Source organism: Sus scrofa, chromosome 13 (genome assembly GCF_000003025.6).
Source record: "Sus scrofa isolate TJ Tabasco breed Duroc chromosome 13, Sscrofa11.1, whole genome shotgun sequence".
Classification (NCBI taxonomy): Eukaryota; Metazoa; Chordata; class Mammalia; order Artiodactyla; family Suidae; genus Sus; species Sus scrofa.
Window position 1 is genome coordinate 187,327,639 of NC_010455.5, and position 22,092 is coordinate 187,349,730.

Below are 22,092 nucleotides of genomic sequence, written 5' to 3' on the forward strand. Positions count from 1 at the left end.
ACAAAGTTACATGGATTTCTTTTATGTCTTCTAGAAATTTTCTTTGAATAAATATTACCTTTATGCCTACAAGCTGTTTGAGTCTATTTTTGTATTGGTACCAAATATGAGGCAAAATTTAATTTTTTTTTTCATTTTTTTATTTTTTTATGCTTTTTAGGGCTGCACCCGAGGCATATGGAGGTTCCCAGGCCAGGGGTCTAATCGGAGCTGTAGCCTCTGGCCTGTGCCAGAGCCACAGCAACTCGGGATCTGATCTGAGCTAAGTCTGCAAGCTACACCACAGCTCACAGCAACACCGGATCCTTAACCCACTGAGCAAGGCCAGGGATAGAATCAGCAACCTCATGGTTCCTAGTTGGATTCGTCAACCGCTGAGCCACGAGGGGAACTCCCACAAAAGTTATTTTTTATGCTGATGGATCTAATTGTTCCATTATCATTTGTTGAAAAGACTATCCTCTCACTACTGAATTGCCTTTGCACCTTTTTTTTTCCCATCAAAACTCATTTATCCACATACATGTGAGAATATTTCAGGATATTTCATTCTGTTCCATTTATCTATTCGAATGATGTTAATACTACATTGATGTAATTAATGCCTTAGAATCAGAAGGTATTAGCCTTTCAACTTTTTTTCAAAGTTGGTTTGGCTATTCTGAGTTCCCTCTATTTCCATATGATATTTAGACTCAGCCTTTTTATGTCCATCACAAAAAAAATTATTTTGATTTTGATTGGGATTTTTTTCAAATCCATAGATAAGGTGACCAGCCAACAGAATATTTTTGTGTGATTTATGATATAAAAATAGACTTTATATTTTGCCAAAGAAGAAAGAGAAGCAGAAACAGAATCTTTCTGGAGGGGGAGGAAGAAGAATAGGCAGGATAGGAGGAGTACAAGGATAAGGGGAAGGGGAAGAAGACAGGAAAGTGGAAGAAAACAGTTAAAAGAGAAGAAAAATTAGAGAATGTATGTACCTACAAAGTCCAGAATTTTTCCTATCTGTACTATCTAGATCTGTGCAGAAAAAGTTTGTCAATCATGATGAGAAATAAGTTTGGAAATAACTGTCATCTTAACAATATTGAGTCTTACAAGCAGCAACAGACCATATCTATATACATATGTATATTAAATATATATAAATATATATATTAAAAATATATAAATACCTTTCTCACTGTATATATGTAAGTTTTCTTTAATTTCCATTCCTTTCTCCTTCTCTCGCTTTTGGACTCTCTGTCTTAGAGTCAGATCACAAGTTGAATGAGAAGGATGTGATCATTGGTTGAGGGTTGGCCTGGCACAGTATCTACAAGCCCAAGCTCAGTGAGGAAGTCTTCCCTTTGGAGCGGCAGCTGATGTGGAATGTTAGAACTTGAGAAGGTAGAAGAGGGCATCCATGAGGAGGGACTGCCAACTGTGGGTTGTCAGATGCTAATCAAATTGTAGTGCAACCATGTGGGAAGTGTCCCAGCTCACACTGTGGGATTTGTATGGTTAAAGGAGATCTGTTTGGGGGAGAAAGTGTGGTAGGCCATGATGTTGGTTACATACTGGAGTATTGATCAAATAAGGAAATGCATTAATGAGAATAGGAACCATGTTTCTCATTGATAAGGAATAAAGTTGGAAATATGGAAGGTGGGGTGAGGAGACTCCACTAATATATATGGAGTTATTAATTATATATCATAATAATATCAATGTCATTATGAATTGAATAATTATAGCCAATAATTTTAATATAACCTTATTAATATTTAGCATTTTCCAGAAGATAAGGACTTTAAAATATTATTTCATTGTTTGTGTACTGATAGTTTGGATATATTTCCAGAAGAGATACATTGTGTTTTTCATCACAAAAATACCCTTATAACACAAGGGAAACATTACCTGGCTAACCTGAGGTCCTTGTTGGTTACAATTTGCTTCTCACCTTCTACATTCAATTTGTCAGTATATCTGATTCACTTACCTTCAAAACCTATCTAAAACACGAACACTTCTCAGGTACATTTACTGCCACCATCTTGATTCAAGATGACATTATCTCTCTCCAACATTCTATCTGATCTCAATTCTTATACTATTTCCCTGGTGATAAATTCTCGATTTAGCAGCAAGAATGATCCACTTGAATTTCGGTTGATATTTGTCATTCCTTTGCTTAAAATTATGGCATTGTTCAATATTTCTATCAGAATAATGGCAAAGGCTTATGTACGCTACAGGATAAGATATTTCGTCACCTTACTGACCTTAATCATCACTCTGTCCCTTGATCATTCTTTTTAGGCACATTCTCTTTCTCACTATTCCACATATGTTTCTGCCACGGAACGTTTATACTGGCTGTTCCCTCTGCTAATAATGACATCTTTATGGCTAACTCTCTTCCATCCTTTGTTATCTATTCCTGAATCACATCTTAGTGGGGTTTCCCTGACCACACTGTTTAAAATTGTTACCTACCGTTCCTCTGAATTTTGATATTTCTAAACCTACCTACCTTGCATTACTTTCCTGTGGCAAATGTAATATGCGCCTCCTAACACACTATGTAGTTTATTAATGTATCATTTCAAATGAATATCATCTGTCTTCCTGAAAAAAATGTAAGCCATTCCAAAAGTATTTTAATTTATGCTGTATACTAGAATATCTCAAGAAACTATTCCATACTAAGGTATTTGAATATTTATGAGTATTATTGAATGAATAAGCTTATCCTTCTGGAACTTTTTAATGGTTTCTTATATTCAGACAGAAGTCTGTAAGTTAACAAAATATTAATGGTTCAGATTTGCTCTAATAGAGCATTTATGCCACCAGGTTTTAAAAACAATGAATTCTCATTGTATATAAGCTTTTTGGCTTGTTTATGGTGGAAATGGGAATTCATTGCTAACAAAAATAACATTTTTTAATACTATAAGAAAATGTCTAACATCTTTATTATCTGCTACTTAATCAAAAAATGTAAAATCTTTCACTTTGGTAGTTATTTATTATTTATACCCAGAGAAAATTTAAAGATTATACAGTGTTGCTATAAATATTGAACATCATTTAATTATTATTTTATTTACTGTGAAATACATTCTTATAGTTTCCTGCAATAAAATCTTACATTTGTATCAAGAATACTTCTTTATATATGGTGCAGAACTTTTTTTATTTTTATTTTTTGCTTTTTAGGGTCGCACCCACAGTATATGGAGGTTCCCAGGCTAGGGGTTGAATTGGAGCTATTGTGCCAACCTATACCACAGCCACAGCAACACAGGATCCAAGCTACTTCTGCGACCCACACCACAGCTCACAGCAATGCCAGATCCTCAACCCACTGAGCGAGGCTAGGGATCGAACCTGCAACCTCATGGTTCCTAGTGGGATTCTTTTCTGTTGCGCCACAATGGGAACTCCTATTGCAGAACTTTTAAAGATCATAGTTATTGATGAAAATAATTAAACTACAAATCCTCTCATTTTGATATGTATAATTCAAATTTAAACATTTTTAATTTGTTAAAAATATAGTTTGTTACATCAATAAAATCTGTTTTTAATTTGGTCAGATCACAGCGTTTATCACCTATCATATCACCAGGGGTAAGCCCTTTAACTTAAAATTGAGAAAACCATTGCTCTTATTCTGAAGAATAAACCTAGAATTTATGAAGTCTGTCTCTTTGAAACAAAACCATCTTGAGTTAAATTTGCATTCCTTCTCATGAGATGTCTCCTCCTTGAGAGGGATTGCCCATTTTTTTAACTTCCTAAGCATTTCATTAACCATATGGAAGTTGACTGACTTAACTATACCTCAGTAATAATGTCTCAGGCACACACACACACACACACACAAACAGCTTCTCTTTAAAGTGATAGTGACACAGTGGAGTTAATCTAAAACTGTGATGACACAACTATGAAAATATATCTCTATTATATCTATAGTTACATACTACAATGTTTTAAAGATAATTCAAGAAAAGGTAGAACCAGGGTGTGTAGAGGATATAAAGAAAAAAGAAAACCCACTGACATTTCCAATCCTACTTATTACCCTGCTTTATTTTTCTATAGTATATAAAAACATTTTCCCAAATGTGGAAATCAAATAACTCTTTTGGTATTAACTGATAAGTTAGAACAATCACCCTGGAATTGTGAAATGTTTATGATATTTGAGATAATTCATCCCAGAAGTGGAAATGGCTTTCCACTGAGCTCGACGCAAATCATCTCTAGAGAGTAGTGCTATACACCCTGGCTGGAATCCATTCAAGCCATGTGACATGGAAGTGGCTGATCTTTCTCAGCGATGCCTGCTAATTAGGTAGAAATGAGCAGGAAACTAAGTTTCTACTACCTCATATTGTTGTAAGCTAAGGCTTGGAATATGACTTTATCACTGCAGCAGAGGGCTCTAATTCTTTTCCAATCATGTAGTTTATAAAATGATTACAAGGAGGTCCCTCTAAGTGGGACATTATTTTATACCTGTATACCACCCATAAAATGGCATTATTGACAGGTAAACCTTTATGCTGCTACTACTCTGCCTCAGTGAACAAACACAAAAAGAAGGCTAACAAAAGAAGTACATAAAATATATGGAATGTGTATATAGTCATAATTTGTAAGTAATTTGAATTTTTAAAGGAACTTATCAAATAGAAAAAAGTGAAAGAAAGCTAATAAAAATAATGCATAAATTAAAGAATTTTGTTAAGGAACATGAGAATAATCTAGGTAAATTATTTCCTCTCTTGGACAAGAGACAGGAAATAAACAAAAAAAATCATAAATTTAAAGGCAGAAATTCATGAAAATCACTCATACAAACAACTTTATATTGAACTTAGTAATAAATAAACATATGCTAGAATAATATGAATATAACTTAGAATTATGGATAGCTCTAATAGAAGACCTGAATAGATAAAAATCAAAGCATCCATATGAAAACATGCAGTTTGCCATAGTAGTAAATTATTATGTTAATTGATATCTTCAATTTAAACTTAATAAATTAATTAAAATTATATTCAGGATAACTTCACAAAATTATTCCAAACTTTGTATGGTAAAGGACCGTGGACACCACTGTAATTTTAAAAGTAAAGAATAAGTAGTGAATGAAAGGTTCTTGTGTTCCTAGGTATCAGACTTACTAGAGAATAAATATAGAGTGGTTTATAACTGTAGCAAAAGATAAACATCTTGGTGGATGAATTAGAAACGTCACAAATGATAGAGCCAGACTAAAATCTATGGAAAAATCTATGGAAGAAAATAATGAGTGAAAAAAATTTAGCAAAATTTATAATCAAAATTGTCAAGTAAATAAATCAACAATAAGCCCAAATAATAATTTAATAATAATAATCAGACAATCTCTATTAATGACCTGGAGGTAGAAAAACCAAGAATTTTTCAACTTTGTTTATGGGTGTGAACATTATTATACTTTCTTTGGAGAGTAATTTAACTCTATTTCTTGCCAATAGGCTTTAAGACACTGAGTAATAGTTAATTAACATAGCATTTGCCAGTTTTCATGATGTAAATATGTCCTGTGGCCAGTTTGACCCATCAGGGGAATACCACTGAATATGATTTGAGAAGAAATACACATTATGGGCTTTCAAGGTCTTTTAGGGACTAGCTCTAGAACATCCACTCATTGATATGGACATGAATAAGTGAGTCATAAAACACACTATAAAGAGTTATAAGTCTATTTGTATAAATATATTTATATTACAAAAGCATAATGTTAAATGAAAAAAGAAATTGCTGAATATATGTATACTCTGAGGTGATTTATTAAACATTAAAATGCTAAAATATCTCTGGCATCATATGTAGCAGATGTGTTTATCAAAGTATGGAAGTGCCATATAAGAAGGGCCATCATCTTTATGACAGTGGCTAATTCTAGAGACTCAGCAAGAGGAATGAAAATTTGAACAGAGGTCAAAGGAATCCAGACTTTAAATATAACATTGTGCTTATTTATTTTAGAAAGAGCTTCCTACAAATATGACATTAACAATTATCTACTCCAAATGGTAGAAAGTTAAGTGATTCTTTTTTTATTTTTCTGTACTTTTTAATTTATTGTATTTATCAGAATAAGTGTCTATAATGTCCATAAACTTTCCTAGGATAACTGTATAAATAAGATTGTAATAAGTCCCAAATGTCAATTTGATTCAGTTTTCTGCAAGTCTCATAATTGCTCAGAAGAACTTTCCACAATTCTCAACATCGTCTGATAGAGTGGAACAAACATTCATATACTATTGATCTTTCATTTTCAATGTGTCATTGATTTTCTTTTTTTTAGTAAAATTAGAAGGAATTATTGGTAGTCAGTGAAAGGTTTGAATCACCTCACAAAAATAAGGGATTGATGAATTACAGAATAACTTATTTAAAAAAATACTATGAGGAATCAGCTCTCTTAAGAGCTGTGAAAAGTTGTCCAGTTTTATAAATAGTATCTAACATTATACAGTTCAAAACATAGACATGAATCAAGAAAAAAATTACTTTTAAAATTCATCAATTATTTTGTCATATTAATATAAAATTGGTCTGATACTCTAATTAAGTGCTCTATGTCACAACAGATAATCTGACAAGACAAACTTAAATGTATCTTTGATTGACATCATTGAAAAACATTGGTACCACAGCCAGTTTCAAGATAACAAGTGAGGAAAATGTAGTGATGAACAGAAGCAACAAGCACAGAAGTAGGGGCTTCAGAGCTTTTTTTAAAAAAAAAAAGAAAAACAAGAACTGGAGTCAAAAAGGAGATGTCTTCATTGTCTGGAGCAATACCTAAAATAGTGAGTAGGAGATGAGCTCAGTGACTGATTTTTTTGTGTCCCCCATTCAGTCTCCCAATAGGACCTCTTACAGGCCAAATTCATCAGAAGTCTGAAGGAAAGAAGAATTCAGATAGAAAGAGAAGGGCAGGAGAGGGAATGAAATATATCAGAAAGTCAAAAGGCAAATGATTGCAACAGAAATGATGATAATAATAAACCCAAATGTTCAAGAGTAATGTTAGAAAATTGGAAAGAATAATTAAAAAATCATGAAATACCACATAAAGGACAAAAAAGCTTATTTACAAAGAAACACAATTCAGACTGACATCAACAACACTGAATGAAAGAGGACAAGGAAACAATATCAGAATCTTGATGAGGAATTATCTTAAAGCTGGAAACTCTTAAATATTAAAGTCATGTTGAGGACGCCTGCTTTTGCTCATGACAGATGAACTGATACATTTGCCCTCACACCTTACATTGAAAACCTGGGAAAAAAATACCCATTATTTTCAGACAGGACTGGAGAATGATTAACAAGAGAAAGGTCACAAATGAGTCGATCCCTGGCTTTCAACCTCTCAGCACTTTCCAGGGTAAGGAATAAGGAGAGGAGCCCCCCAAAGATCACATCATAGCAGTCTCACTGATTTGAGGACAAAGATAGGAGTCAGGCTGAGATGGCTAGAAGCTGTGGGGCATAGTACCAAAGAGAGGAGAAAACTGTAGAATAAGAGACAAGAATCTATAAAGGCTTCTTGAGTTCTTGCAGAATGCTAAATTGCACGAGGCAAAAAAAGTAACCACTACCAAGGCACTGTGTGATAAATAAATCTCAGTGCTCACATAGAGTAGGAAACATTCTAGTCCCAGCTGGGGTGAGTGGAAGGGCTCTACTGAATACCTCAGGCTTTCAGCAAAGACTGCTTTAACACTAAGGGGCAATGTAGATCTGCCAAATAAAGCTTCAACAGGAGGTCCCAAATGGATCAAGCTGATCTCCAAGTCAATCAAGTGCGTACAAAATAATAATTATTATTGTAATTATAATAACTTTATTTTAAAAGATAAAGTCCAAACATTCAAATGTATAGCACACAAAATGCCCAGCATCAAATAAAAAATTACCATAAATGCAAAGAATCAGAAAAGTGTGGCTCATGAGGAGGAAAATTCAGTAAAAACAAACCGAGAAATGACAGGGATGCTGTCAGTAGCAAAACCCGGAGTTCCCATTGTGACTCAGTGGGTTACGATCAGGACTAGTATCTGTGAGCATGGAGGTCCAATGCCTGGCCGCACTCAGTGGGTTAAGGATCCAGCATTTTCTTCGGCTGTGGTGTACGTCACAGATGTGGCTTGGATCCTGCGTTGCTGTGACTGTGGCATAGGCCAACAGTTGCAACTCTGATCCAACCCCTAGCCTGGGAACTTCCATATGCTGCAGATGTGGCCAAAAAGATAGAAAAGGAAGGAAGGCAGGCAGGCAAGAAGGGAGGAGAAAAAAAGCAAGAACTCTAAAATCACCATTATAGAGATGATCAATAATTTAAGAGGAAAGTATGAAAATAATGAGGGAAGAAAAGTTAAATAGGAAAAGGAATCAAGTGAAACCTCTTGAGTTGAAAAAGTAATTCTCAAAAATAGCACTGGACCATCTTAACAGTGTATTAGACAAAGCAGAAGAAAAGCCAGTGAACAAGGAAACATAGCAGGAACTATCTAAACTGTGAAGAAAGACTCATGATGAAGGAATGATTACTGTGAAATTCTTTCACGTTCATAAATATTAATGTGTAGGCAGAAATGTGTGTTTTTCAATTCATGAAAGAAGGTTAAATGGGACAGGATTGTGAAAATGTGGTTTAAAAGATATTATTTATAGACATTTGGGATTGATTATCTTTGAGCAGGGGAGCAGTGTGATCAGAGCTGAGCTTTACATATTACAACTTTCTTCCTACAGGAATGGAAGGATCAGTGCAAAAGGCTACCTGGCTGGCTTTGGGGATCATTCCTTTTACGCGAAGAAAAACATAAAACACATCTATTTAAGTAATCCAGAGTACTTTGCCCAATTGCTATTCAGGTATTCATTTCTATAAGAAATATTACTCACAGCCACAGTGCCATACTAATAGCACCCTGTGGTAACATACACATCAGGACAAAGCTGAGGCATTTCTGGAAAAGAAACATTAAGGATATTGTGAAACCATGATTTTCAAAGCTTGAGATCATTATCTCATCTCATAGTGTGCTGTTTCATGGATTTGCTTATATTCTCAACCCAAAGATTGAATGATGAATATAATTATACCAATAGGGAATCTGACAAGACAATCAGAAACAAGGTCACAATTAGGGATATTAGTTGAACAAAGTGACAATTATTTACCAACATAAAATGAAAACATGAATTTCTAAAATTTAGTTCTTGCTTTAAGGAAACCCAGAAGGATCATTTAAATTAGAATTTCATGTTTGCTGCAACAAAATAAGAAAACTCTATGGAATGTTTTGAGTACTTAAAATTAGGGTGATGAAAGTCCTTGTTTATGGGGGAGGGGATTAATTCTATTTTATGCCTATTATCCTGTCTTAATTATTAATGCTACATCTTTTCACTCTCAAAATTGCCTTTAATGGAGTTTGAAAACATGTGTTTAATTAACATGGGTGTTTGTATCACACTAATTCCAATAAAAATATAAGGGAAAATGTGTTTAAAATTTGGTTTTCACACAATAACTTTCAAATTTTCCTTTATTATATCTCATAATTCATATGGCATAAGTTTCTTTTAATAGTTTTACTTGCCTGATTAAATGAGGAAATATGGAATGCTGTAGAATTCTCTGCAACATCACATGAAGAAGTACAGAACTATTACCAGTATGGTGTCATTAAGACAGTGGACTCTGCAGCCAGGCTGCCTGAGTGTAAACTCTGGCTGTTACAAGAACTACCTGAATGACCTTGGGGAAGTCACTTGGGGAAGCCCTTTATAGGGCTGTAGTCTATTTTCTACAAAATAAATGTTTTTTGCAGGAATTAAATGACTAAATAGTTATAAAGTTATCAAACAATACTTGGCACGTTGTCAGACTTATGTAATCACTTACTGTTATCACATGCTTTTCTCTATGGAAGAACAAGAAAATATTTTTAAAATGTATGTTTATTACTGAGATTCTCAACCAAGTGTAAGTTCTATTGGGAGGAAAAGGTAGATGGAACTGGGTTCTCATACATGCTTGGAGGAATGTGTAAAAAGTCTAAAACTATCTCTTACCAAGTGTCAGTTACTCGATCTTTAACCTCTTTATGACTAAAGATGCAGTGGAAAGATGAAGATAATTTGCAGGAATGCAATATCAGGCACAGCAACACAAAGAAAACATTGGTGAAAAGAATGGACTATTGGAAAAATTATGATCAAAAGTTTCAGTACAGTTTGGATAACCATATACTTATTCCAAAATCCTTCTTTGTCTATCTAAAAACTTAAATATGTTTTTTTTTTAAGTTGCCATGATGTGACAGATACAGAAAATGAAATTTATACAGAAATATCCTTGAATGGGGGACAGATTTCTTAGAAATGCTTCTGCTTTCTTTTCCTTTTTTCCTGCTTCAGTAGAAATTCTTCAGCTATGCATGATAGGTGGTCTACTAAGTATGTATAATAGAGAGGAAAGAAAGAAAGGGATGCTATTGCTGATCTGTTGCAGAAATCCTAGCTGCTACCTCTTGATTTCTTCATGTGCAAGGAAGAAAATCTGTTCACTTACGCTATTATCAGTTGGCTTTTCTGATTTTATTTAGCCTTCAAATGCATTTCTAAATGATTCAAGAATTTATGAGGGAGTTCCCACTGTGGCCCAGTGGTAATGAACCCGACTAGTAGCCATGAGGTTGTGAGTTCAATCCCTGGCCCTGCTCAATGGGTTAAGGATCCAGCATTGTTGTGAGCTGTGGTGTAGGTTGGCTGGCGTTGCTGTGGCTGTGGCATCGGCCAGTAGCTGAAGCTCCGATTCAACCCCTAGCCTGGGAACTTGACATATGCTGCCAGTGTGAGCCTTAAAATTAAAAAAAAAAAAAAAAAGTTAATGAGGGCTACAACTCTACTCTAGACATCATACCGAAATCTTAGGTTTTGTGTTTATGAATACTGTCTGAATTGTATAGTACCAGAATTTGCTGTTACTCCAAGTGATATGTAAGAGAAAATCACAAGGGCTGCAGAGAAGCCCTTTGCAGTACAATTGATTGAAGCACACGATACTAAACATGATAAGTAGGCAATTAAAAAATATCTTTAAGGAGTTCCCATCGTGGCACAGTGGAAACAAATCTGACTAGGAACCGTGAGGTTGTGGGTTTGATCCCTGGCCTTGCTCAGCAGGTGAAAGATCTGGCATTGCTGTGAGCTGTGGTGTAGGTTGCAGACATGGCTCAGCTGTGGCTGTGGCTGTGGCGTAGGCTGCTGGCTACAGCAGCTACAGCGGCTATAGCTCTGATTAGACCCCTAGCCTGGGAACCTCCATATGCCCTGGGTGCTGCCCTAAAAAGACGAAAAGACAAAAAAAAAAAAAAAAAAAAAAAAACTTTAAGAAACCATTGCTAATAGGAGTTAGGATTCCAACTATAGATACTGTCAGAATATAGATACTTTGTCCTTCACACGTCTTTCAAGCATAAAGTTTGCTTCAAAGTATTCTCACTCTTTGCCATTGCAGTGTGAGAGTCCTATTCTCAGCAGGAATGTTCTACCCCATTGTCTATATAAAATCACAAGTAAAAAAGGAATACAGAAGTGGATGTAGTTGGTTTTTCACTAAAGTATAATCCTGAAGAAAGAGGCAAGTTTATTTCAATGAAACTTTCATTAACCGAAGGCACAAAACCCTGAGTGGAGCTCAAGTTAGTTTTGGAAACCTTAAAATTAAATTCAGATAAATTTAAGTACATTTATAATCTACAAAATCCAGGACCTACTGAATTAAAAAAAAAATACAAAATAGAGAAAATTTTTGAAAGCGGTAGTGCTATGGATGGTTATATTGTATTTATAGATTAAAACAACTAATAAAAATTTCATTTCTCTCCAAATTCATAAATAGATTCTATGCAATGTTTTCCAAGATTGTGCAATTCTTTTTGTTTTAGGGTAAGAGAGAACTAATATATTAGCTCACTGATAGTCAAGAAGACATTTAAGAATATAAGAACAAAATAGGAGGGCATATTCTAATAAATATTTTGATTTATTATAAAGATATATTAAGACTCTACAACTTGTGGAAAGACATTCAATGGAATAGAAGGAACTGTCCATCAACCCTACCAAGTCTACCATGGCTTTGGGTTTCCCATTGCTTAAATTTCCACGGTGGCAGAAAAAATATATAGTGTCACAGAATCCGGTATGTCAAATATTTTGGGTTTCTCCTTGCTGCCCATTATGGGTTTCTGCTTGTTGCCCATTATGGTCATTTATGCCCAGCTTGCCTCTGGTGGTTCAATGGCCTCAGCTACTCCAGGATCCCACCACCTACGCTAATAACTGGGAGCTCAGGCAGAAGTCCCCATCCCTTATTTAACCAATGTCTATGTCAATGTTTTTATAAAGAATATGCCCTTTGGAACCTTTTGAAATCTATAGGGACAGGGAGGAGTGACTGAGTTTTTTATTTGATTAATTCACTCTCATATTCTAACATTTTTGAATACCTTCCTCTACGTGATACCAAGGGACTTAGGACATCTTATCCTCCTTGAGTGCAGGCCAAATTGAATTCAATTTGAGTCAGACAGCTTGTTGAACTACTAGAGCCAATTCCACTGGATTGAGCTAAAACAAGCAGCAGAAAGCTGGAAACCTTTTTGTGTCTGGAACATTTTTTTCCACTGATTATCTCGCAGCCCCCGATCCCTAACACCGTATTATCAGTAGTTTCAATTATTGGGACCTCTTTATCTAGATATAGTCCCTTTGGTCTTCTCACCCAGTCATAACCCTTTATTATTCTTCATATTATTTATAATTCTTCATCATCTCTATGATTCTTTACTTTTTAAAAAATTATTCCAACTTCCAATTTTATATCCCTAGTCTAAATATCTCCTGGTCATCTCCTCCAAGCCATTGCTTCTGTCCCAGTTTTTAAAAATTTTATCATCATCCGGTTGCTCAAGGCAAAATAATTTGTTGTCATCCTCATGTTTTCTTTTTCTTACTTCATATCTATTTGCAAACCCTATTCCCTTTTCATTTAAAAAAATACCCATTTGTACCAACTTCTCACATCTCTAACACTTTGGCCCAAGTCTCTATCACCTCTCACCAGAGTTATTTCAATAACCTTCTGACTTATCTCATTATTCTGATTTTTCTTCTCTTTTTTCTCTCTCTGCAACAAGAATAATTCAGTTAATATGGTCAATTGTATCACTTACATCACTCCAATAATTTCCCATTCCACTCAGTAAAATTTGTTATAATTAACTGCAAGGTGCTGCCTGATCTAACTCTGGAACGTCTTTGACTCTGACTAATATTCTTTTTTTCTCCTATTCCACTGAAATTGTTCTTTCCTCCTTGTTATTCCATGAAGCAATAAGCACATGTCCGTCTCAAGGCCATAAACTTGCTGTCCCCTCTGACTGCAAGTTCATTCCCAAGGTAGTCAAATGCTCTTCGTGCATTTGCTCAAACACTCCTTGACCATCTTATTTAAAACTTACTTGCTCAACACTAGTAATTCCGTGTTCACATTCCTCACAAATGTATATTGAATTAGCTTCTCTTTCATACTTGATACATTTTGATTTTACATTTTATATGTTTACAGTATGCAGCATGTTACTTTGACAGATTTTATGTTGTAATATGACTCATCAAAGCAATATTTCTCACATTATTATAGTATACTATTATCATTTATTTTACTGTTCATTAGATCTCTATGACTTATTCACTATACATTACAGTTTTTGTAATTTTATTTTATTTTATTTTATTTTATTTTATTTTATTTTATTTTATTTTATTTTACTGTCTTTTTAAGGCCACACCTGCAGCATATGGAGGTTACCAGGTTAGGGGTCTAATTGGAGCTGTTGCTGCCGGCCTACGCCAGAGCCATGGCAACCCCAGATCCGAGCGGAGTCTGCGACCTACACCACAGCTCATGGTAATGCCAGATCCTTAACCCACTGAATGAGTGAAACCAGGGATTGAACCCACAACCTCATGGTTCCTAGTCAGATTTGTTAGCCACTGAGCCACGACGGGAACTCCACAATTTTTGTAATTTTAATTGCTATCAGTCTTATATCACTACCCCATCATCTGGTAACCAACATTTTAGTCCTCGTTTTTTTTACATATTTGACCTCTTTAGATTCCACATATAAGCAATATCATTCATACCATATTTGTCTTTTTCCGTCTGATTTTTCTTGCTTATCATAATGTGCTGCAGAGCCATTCATATTGTCGCAAATGGTAGGATCTCTTCCTTTTCTATGGCTGAATAACATTCCATTGTGTATATGTTGAACCACATCTTTTTTTTTTTTTTTTTTTTTTTTTTCCTGGCCATGCCAGCAGCATGCAGAATTTCCTAGGTCAAGGACTGAACCGGTACCACAATTGTAACCAGAGCTACAGCAGTGACAATGCCAGATCCTTAACCCACTGAGCCCCCAGGGAACCCCTGTACCACGGATTTTTTTTTTTTAAATCCATTCATCCTTTGATGAGCATTTGAGTTGTCTCCATATCTTGATTATTGTGAGGAATGCTGCCATAAACATCTTTGTGTGTATATTTCATCCAAATCCTGTTTTTATTTTCTCTGGATAAATACATAGCAGTGGAATTTCTGGATCTCTATTGTATTTCTATTTTTAATTTTTTGAAGCGCCTCCGTGTTATTTTCCACAGTGGATGGACCATTTTACATTTCCATCAAGAGTGTATATAGGTTCCCTTTGCACCACATCCCTGCGTGCACTCGCTGTCTCTTGCTCCTTGATGATAGCCACTCTAAGTGTGAAGCGATACCCCACTGTGGTTTTGATTTGCTTCTCCCTGATGATTAGTTATATTGACCATCTTGTCATGTGCCTGTTGGCCATTTTGATGTCCTCTTTGGGAAAAAAAAAAAAAAAAAAAAAAAAAGACATCTATTTAGTTCTTTTTTTCCATTTTTAAATCAGATTGGTTATTTTTATGTTATTAAGTTGCATTCATTTTTAAATATATTTTGGATAATAACCGCTTATTTGATTGAATGTTTGCTAAAATTTTCTCCCATTCTGTAGGCTGCCATTTCATTTTGTTAATTGTCTCTTTTACTCTGCAGAAGCTTTGCACAGTTGATGTTTGATGTAGTCCTGTTTGTTGATTTTTGGTTTTGTTTGTGTTTTGGCATCAAGTCTAAAACGTCATTCCCAAGGCCAATATGGATGAGTTTTCCCCTGTTTTCTTCTAAGTGTTTTATAGTATCATTACTACTTTTAAGTCTTCGATCAACTCGGAGGTAATTTTTGAGAGTTGTGTGAGATAAGGGTCTAATTTTATTGTACTTCATGTTATTTTTTCCCAGTTTTCCCAGAAACATTTGTTAAACAGACTTTCCTTCCCCCATAGTGTATTACTGTCTCCCTTGTTGATTATTAGTTGACCTGATATGATGGGACTTAATTCTGGGATCTATAGCCTGTTCCTGTGGTTTATATGTCTATTTTTGTTCCAGTATCATACTGTATTCATTACTATAGATTTGTAGTGCAGTATGAAATCAGGAAACGTGAAACCTCTGGCTTTGTTTTTTTTTCTTCTCAGAATTTCTTTGGCTATTCCAGAACTTTCATAGTTCCTCACAAATTTTAGATTTATTTTTTTCTATTTCTGTGAAGAATGGCACTGACATTTTCATGGGGATTTTATTGAATCTGTAGATGACTTGGGGTGCTATGCCATTTTAACAATACTTAAAGACACAGATATCTTTCCATTTGTTTATGTATGATTTCTTTCAGTAAAGTCTTACAGTTTTTATTGAATAAATCTTTCACTTCCCTGGTTAGGTTTATTCCTAAATATTTTATTATATTTGATGCTATTGTGACTGGGTTCTTTTTTTTAACTTCTTTTTTTTTTTTGACACTTCATTATTATATAAAGGAATGTCACAAGTTGATTTTGTAACCTGCCATATTACCGAAATCATTTATTAATTCCAACAGTTTTTTTATTGCTTCTTTGAGATTTCCAATATACAATATTGTATTGCCAGCAAATAATTGCAGGTTTACTTCTTACTTCCTAATTTGGACATTGTTTATTTATTTATTTTTCTTACATAATTGCTGTACCTAGGACTTCCAATGCTAAGTTAATTGGAGTGGCAAAAGTGGACAACCATGTCTTATTCCATATCTTAAAGTAAGTCCTTTTCATTTTTCTCCACTAAGTATAATGTTAGCTGTGGATTTGTTGTATATGGTCTTTACTGAGTTGTGGAATGTTTCTTCTACACCCAGTTTTTAAGAGCTTTTATTATGAAAGATGAATTTTTTCAAATGCTTTTACTGAATCTATTTATATAATCATGGGATTTTTAATTATCATTTTAATGATGAAGTGAATTACATATATTGATTTAAAAGATAGAATACCTACTTTTTGATACACAGCTACAGCCCACCTATCTTAAGAATGTCAGTAATGTATTGTCGTAAGGACCTGGTTGGTGTTTCAAGGAAATATCTAGATTTAAATCTGTTTTCACTTTTTAACTAATGGTGCTAAAATACATAGCAGAAATGAGAAAGCAGGATAGAAACGCCGATATTATTAAGGCATTTAATGTGTATTAGCAGTTCTTCATAAGTTAATCATCATAAGAATAATGTGAGGATGTTCTTTGTATTTTACAGCTTCTTCACCATTAAAATGCTTTGTTAACTGCTAATAAAAAACAAGTAGTTAATTATAAAGTGACAGTCACTGAATTGCAGATTTTAGTGCTGTGATTTTAGCAACTGATTGTTACCATCTTAGAATGCATAATGGTCCTGCATGATCTCAATCTATAAAGCAAGTATAAAACATGTTCCACTATTTTGATTGAGTACAAAAATGGTTGAGTATTAAAATATTGTATTTATTACATTCGATTCTTTTTTTTTTTTTTTTTTTTTTTTTTTTTAGTTCATCAGCCCTTCTAATATAAGAATCTTCTTACTTGCTTAGTACTAACAAATGGGGGCAGAAATTACCGAATGATGACAGTTTTTTCCCTGGGAACCTTTCGCGAGGCACGTTAACAATCCATAAGCACAGCTTAATTCCTTCCAAAAAATTCTTTCGCTGAGTACATTTAATTAATGCCTGATGTCAACTCCGAAATAAAAAGAGGGGAAAGACTGAAATAAATTCATTAGTTTAATCTGTTTTGGAATACATCATCAAGTGTTTTGGCCTTTTATATATTTTGAGATTCTATTTCCCTGAATAATTCCCTCTATAAAAATGATTATTCATTTGCTGTCTGAAACTATTAGCAAAGCTACTGAGGCAAGTTGCTATGAAAAAAAAATACCTTTAAGGACAGTAGTCACCCCTTCAGTGACAGCACCATCCCTTTGATATTGAATTTTCTGCATTTGCATAAGATAAAAATATATTTTTGGGGGCGCATACCTATAGCATATGGAGGTTCCCAGGCTAGGGGTCAAATCGGAGCTATAGCTGCCCACCTACACCACAGCAACACCAGATCTGAGCTGAGTCTGTGACCTACATCACAGATCATGGCAACAGTGGATCCTTAACCCACTCCGAGGCTGGGGATCGAACCCTTGTCCTCATGGATTCTAGTCAGGTTTGTTAACCACTGTGCCATGACAGGAACTCCATTTAAAAATATATTGAATGACCTTAAATGTTAACCATTTTGTCATGACTATTTCTGTCTGTACAATTTAGAGGTTTTGTAATGTTTGCTTCCTTATCTTAAAAGATTTCCAAACAAATATTTTATACAGCATCTACTCTGGTCAGAATATAAACAGCAGAATGCAATCTGAATTCAACTACAATATTTTTGAGACCCATTCTCACTGTATTCTTTGCTTCTAACTTACTTCATTTGTGAAATGAAGTTCAATAAGCCCAAGAAGCACTTTGTCTTCCCGAAGTGATATATTAAAAAATTCATCTGTTGGATTTAATTAGTTGAGATGTCTTCAAATGAGTAATTAGTTCATTCAATACATAAATTCAGAAGTATTTCTCAGAAGGCAATGTTAGTATATTTTAACCTCAGGTACCAGGGGAAACATTTTTTTTAATAGGTATTTCTAATGGTAGTGTTCTACTTCCAAATAAACTCATCAGATAAAACACATATCTTATCAATAATGTATGGTTCAACAAAAAACTCTATACATCATTGCAATTTTATAAAAAAAGGTTTTTAAATAGAATATACAAAATTTAAGTAGGTGGAGTTCCCATTGTGGTGCAGTGGAAATGAATCCGACTAGGAACCATGAGGTTGCAGGTTTGATCCCTGACCTCGCTCAGTGGGTTAAGGATCCGGTGTTGCTGTGAGCTGTGGTGTAGGTTGCAGACACGGCTCAGATCTGGTGTTGCTGTGGCTGTGGTGTAGGCTGGTGGCAACAGCTCTGATTAGACCCCTAGCCTGGGAACCTCCATATGCCATGCGTGAGGCCTTAGAAAAGAAAAGAAAAGAAAAGAAAAGAAAAGAAAAGAAAAGAAAAGAAAAGAAAAGAAAAGAAAAGAAAGGAAAAGAAAAGAGAAGAAAAGAAAAGAAAAATTTAAATATCTATTACTTATAAATAACATAGGTATACATGTATATAGTTTAACCTTAGGAAAGGCTGTTGAATAAATGACATTAGGCATACTTGATAGGAGTGAGTTTTGCTTACTATACTTACATAGATAATGTCTTTTCCTTTCAAAATGTAAGGCTATTGAATAAATGACATTAGGCATACTTGGTTAAGAGTGAGTTTTGCTTGCTATACTTATATAGATAATGTCTTTTCCTTTCAAAATGTTAAAAAATAATTACATTCACTGAAAAATTTGATTCTCGGCATTTATTGTTCAGATCACTCAGATTCATGGACTCCTGTTATCACTTGTATATTATATCACCGAGAGATTAACTTGACATGTCTCAAATAATCAGACCACTTGCAAATCCAATTCCATCATAAATCATCAGCTGTCCATGTAATTGGCCTAAGTTTAATATGTTCATAAAATTATGAAAGTATTTATATCAATTTCAAATTTTCCGCCATGAAGCAAATAAAATATTTTATTTTGTTTCTACATTCTGGATTAGAGGACTTCACATGGAAAAGAACTTGTGTAATTTATATTTGTACAATGTCATCTGAAACATGAGCCTTCATACAAATACAAACTATACAATTTCTTATCTATATGAAATCCTTTCTAATGCCTTTCAGTGATCTTAATATTTTCCCAGTTATTTCAAAGTAAAAGTAGCCAATTATTTCTTCCCATAAATTCTTTAGATAATTTTATGCTTAGATGATCTGCTATATTTAGTACTCTTCCTTAATGGTGAAATCATTTATTTTTATTGAAGCATAGTCATTTACAATGTTGTATTTGGTATACACATATATAAATTATTTTAAAATATTATTTTCAATTATGTTTTATAATAGAATATTGAATAGAGTTTCCCATACTATACAGTAAGACCTTGTTTATCCATTCTATATATAATAACATTCATATTCTGCTAACCCCAATCTCCCCCTCCAGCCTCTTCCAACCCTCCCTGTTGGCAACCACAAGTCTATTCACAATGTCCAAGAGTATATTTCTGTTTCATAGATAAGATCATCTGTGTGTCATATTTTAGATTGCACCTATAAGTGATATCATATAGTATTTGTCTTTCTCTTTCTTATTTCACTTAGTATGAGAATTTCTCATTCCATCCATATTGCTATGATGGCATTATTTTGCTTTTTTATGGCCAAGTAGTACTCCATCATATATACGTACCACATCTCCTTGAGCCATTCATCTGTCAGTGGACATTTAGGTTGTTTCCATGTCTTGTCTATTGTGAATAGTGGAAATAAGGGTGCATGTATCTTTTACAATTATAGTTTTTCAGGATATAAGATTAATATTCAGAAATCAGAGCTATCTAGATGAAATGTATTACTGAATAATTCTGTACATAGGAAGTTTTATCTTGTATATAGATTGTGAACATAATTTAAAATGCCTGGTCTCCATTTCTCTAACTTCTACTAGAATCCTTTCTAAGTCATCTTAAAACCTAAATAGTTTTAAAGTAATAACAGATTTAGTTTTTAAAGTTATTTTTATTTCATCAAAATCTTGTAATTGCCCAATAATTATTGAATTAAATTAATTTCCTTATCTCGGAGTTCCTGTCGTGGTGCAGTGGTTAATGAATCCGACTAGGAACCATGAGGTTGCAGGTTTGATCCCTGGCCTTGCTCAGTGGGTTAAGGATCCGGCATTGCCATGAACTGTGATGTAGGTCACAGATGCGGCTCAGATCCCACGTTGCTGTGGCTGTGGTGTAGGCTGGTGGCAACAGCTCTGATTAGACCCCTAGCCTGGGAACCTCCGTATGCCGCAGGAGCAGCCCTAGAAAAAAAGGCAAAAAGACAAAAAAAAAAATTAATTTCCTTATCTCATTAAATAAAATTTTAAAGTGTATTTCAAAATATAAGAGATTGACTATCTTATGCAATCAAGGCAAAAATGTAAGTGTATAACAACTATTGCCTAATCTTTTATTTTTCTAAATCTCTGTGTTAATCCTTTGCTAAACCATCAAATTTTAATTTCAGCATCATATTTTTGTTTAATTTATGTAATGTCCCAATACCTCTTATTCATTTTTTAAAATTGTGTACTGATATATACAAACAAAGCAAACACTTATCCACCAACTTGCGCAAGGTTCATTTCTCTTTCACCACAATGCTACAAACCATCCTCTCTCTGAAGTTGTAATAGTATCAGAATCTCCTTTTCATCTTGTTTTACTCAGAATGTCTTACCTCTTTCTTAAAACTTTAGCAAATCATCCTGTAGCTTAGAAGTTAATGGAGGGGAGTTTCCTTTGTGGCACAGCAGAAACGAATCTGACTAGAATCCATGAGGATGCGGGTTCAATCCCTAGCCTTGCTCAGTGGGTCGGGGATCCCATGTTGCTGTGAGCTATAATGTAGGTCGCAGATATAGCTCGGATCCCGCCATTGCTGTGACTGTGGCATAGGTGGCAGCTGCAGCTCTGATTGGACCCCTAGTTTGGGAAATTCTGTATGCTATGGATTTGCCCCTAAAAAGAAAAAAAAAAAAAAAAAAAGATGGCAATGGAGTATGGATACAGTGAGGCACTTTCCTGAAGCCTTTAGTGAGTTTGGAAGTTTCTGCCAGGGAGGAAAATGACCATAAGGACAGATGGTGGTGAGATCGTTAGTATTATTACTAGTATTGTGTTTCCATTTAGCTTTAAAAGATAGGTGAGTGGGAGTTTCCCTTGTGACTCAGCGGTAATGAACCTGACTAGTATCCATGAGGATGCAGATTCGATCCCTGGCCTTGCTCAGTATATTAAAGATCTGGCATTGCTGCAAGCTGTGGTGTAGGTCACAGACAGGGCTTGGATCTGGCATTGCTGTTGTATAGGCTGGCAGCTGTAGCTCCAATTCGACCCCAAGCCTGGGAACTTCCACAGTCCACAGGTATGGCCCTAAAAAGCAAAAACAAACAGAAAAATAAAAGATAGGTAAGTGATAATCTAGAAGTGACTTCAGGGAAAAAGGAAGAGAGTGACTTCAACACCAGAAATTTGAATCACAGGAATGAATAATAATATGGGGAATATAGGAAATAACCCTGCTTGATGAACAAGTGTTTAATTATGGCAAGGAAATGTGGAAAAAGAAATTTAAAAAGTACTAAGGATAAAGAATAATTTGCTGATCACTGAATGGGATTGCCATAGAGTATACAGGGAAGCTTTGAGAGAAGAGGAAGGGTTGACTTAGGTAAAGGGAATGACAGACCTCAATGGGTATAAAGAATAACTCAGTGTACTCAGCCCACATTTTACAAGGCAATTCAATCTAAACCATACAG

General features: G+C 34.6%; 1 long non-coding RNA gene across 1 annotated transcript in view; it reads left to right on the forward strand.

Annotated features, from left to right (window-relative positions):
• LOC110256467 overlaps positions 1–16,743 on the forward strand; it is a 156,799-nt gene extending 140,056 nt beyond the window's left edge. The window contains exon 3 of the long non-coding RNA XR_002338013.1: positions 16,267–16,743. This is a non-coding gene — a long non-coding RNA (uncharacterized LOC110256467). The remainder of the gene's footprint in view (positions 1–16,266) is intronic.